The following is a 2,569-nucleotide window of genomic DNA, read 5'->3' as shown; positions in this document are numbered from 1 at the left end:
CTCTTCTCCTTATTTAAAGTGGACTTGGATAAGTATGTGGAAACTATCCAAAGTTCTGTTAATTTGAAAGCTATGAAAACAGTATCTTTATATTCCTCCTTTTTGCCTTCTTAAGATGTAATTCTATTACCTTGTTTTTTTGTGGTTGTTACCCTGGCAACAAATCTGTGTGTATTCTGTTGTTTTTCTGTTTTTGTCTTTATGATTTTGATCATTGTACTGCCTTAATGTTTGTTTTGTTTAATAAAAAAAACAAAAAAACAAAGGCTAGTTAGATGACGCTGTGACAGAGTGTGGAATCATGGGAGTTGTCGTCTTCATACAAAGTTTTTGTTATTAATCTGTTTATTTTGTTAATTAAGTTTCACATTCATAAGTGTACATTTTCAAACAAAAAACCCTGTTTTACAGTGTTTTTTTAAAGAGTTGGAAAATTACTTGTGTACTATTCAACATAGTACTAATAGAAAGGCAATAAAAACTGTCAGTTTGTGTTCTGTCTTCAAAATATTTGAGTAATGTAAAGGTCATGCATGTCTCTGATTATGTGTGTATATATGTATATGGATGTGTATGTATATATATATTTTTTTTCCCTTTTCTTTTATCCTTTGTTACCCATGCTTTGTATTGTTTTGTATATGTTGTTTAAAGCATAATAAAAATAAATAAATAAATAAAAAGTTGTCGTCTTCATCCCCACAGCCGATGCAATCCGACGGGACTCGGGCAGAAATCATGTTCATGGATGAGCTAATGATTTATTAATGTAGTAGATCGAAGCAGGGTGAGGCTGAAAGCTGTCGAAGCGAAACGAGGCCGCTGAACCAGCGCGACACTAGGGCTGGGAATCGATTCCGAGGCGTTGAATTGAGAGTCGATTCCATCAAGAGGAATCGACTCCTCATTCAGAGCCTTTGTCAGTTCAACAAAGCTTATCAATGGGTGCCTCTCAAACGGAAGGCTGCACACATTTAAATTCATGAAAATAAACTGAAAGAAAACGAGTCCGTACTGAGATCATCTGAATTTTAAGATGCAGCCTTCCGTTTGAGAAGCACCATTCGCCTCCCTCATGCTCGCTAAAATTGATTAGAATTCGGATTCGTTTCCTGAATCAGATAGTTTTAATGAACCAGTTCAAAAAACGATGAGGTTATTTTACGGTGGAACTGGCTTGTCCACAATTTTGAACGCCTCACGACAGAATAGATCATGACATGATCGAGGGTCTTTATCTTATTTCCATCTAAAATACTATTTTTTTTAAACATTTCTATAATTATTATTATTAAATTTTGTATTTAACATGGACATCACAGTTACATTGGACAAACCACATGCACTTGCTTAAGTGTTTTAGCACACGTGCAAATTTTCAACACCAGTCCACGGGAGGCTTTTCAGAAAGCAAAAGCAAAAGCAAAAAAAGAAGTAAATTAATCAAATAAAACCAATAACAATACTAATAACAACAATGTTAACAACAAAAGTAATAATAACAATACTAATAAAAAACTAAAAAGGGGGAAAAAATATATGTACCATAAAATTACAAAAAAGAAGGAACAATACATTCAAAATTATTTACATAAGCTATAAAGCAAAAACAACATAATCAGACAATATCGCACTAATAATTTGGTATGAAGAACTATTCATGTGAGCACTGTTGTTTGGTTTTTAACCATTGTTTAAGTCCTCTGTTAAAAGCATTACCATTGGTCTCTAGTTTTAAATTAGTAGGTAAAGCATTCCAGAGTTTTGGCCCCTTTGCAGAGAAAGCAGATTGGCCAAAAGAGGTTTTATACATTGGAACAAGACAGTCACCACTAATAGTGGCTCGTGTGTTTGCCCTATGAGAGTTCTGACACCTACTGACCAATTCAGAAAACAGTGGTGAAACATGATTCTTTAGACATTCCATGACTTCACGTAATAACGTTGAAAAGGTCACGCTTGACGTAGGCAGAAGTACCGACTCACTCAGTGTTTACAAATGTGGAGAAGGAGGACCGTTCAAAAGTTGTGGTATGTTCAATGACACATATTCAAATGGCTTTGTGTTCGTTTAAAATGGTCACTTCGTGTGCGTATCCTGGATGTTTAAATCTTTCGAAACCTAACTTCCGCCTACGTCAAGCGTGACTTTTTCAACGTAATTACGTGAAGTCATGGATTTTTACGTATTACGTGAAATCATGCATTTTTGTTTATAAAGCATATACTTTTTTTTTTTTAAGAAGATGACCGATCGTTTCGCTAGATAAGACCCTTATTCCTCGTCTGGTATCGTGTAGAGCCCTTTGAAGCTGCACTGAAACTGAAATTTTGACCTTCAACCGTTTGGTAGCCATTTGAAGTCCACTATAAGGAGAATAATCCTGGAATGTTTTCATCAAAAACCTTAATTTCTTTTCGACTGAAGAAAGAAAGACGTAAACATCTTGGGTGAGATGGGGGTCAATTTTACATTTTTAATTTGAAAGTGAACTAATCCTTCAAGTAAACTGATTATTTCAAAAGAAGTGCATGGCTGTACTTAATAGTTGCAGACTAAGGTCCCTCA

Source organism: Sinocyclocheilus grahami, unplaced genomic scaffold (assembly GCF_001515645.1).
Source record: "Sinocyclocheilus grahami isolate Dianchi unplaced genomic scaffold, SAMN03320097.WGS_v1.1 scaffold687.1, whole genome shotgun sequence".
NCBI lineage: Eukaryota > Metazoa > Chordata > Actinopteri > Cypriniformes > Cyprinidae > Sinocyclocheilus > Sinocyclocheilus grahami.
Note: the sequence above shows the minus strand (reverse complement) of the source record.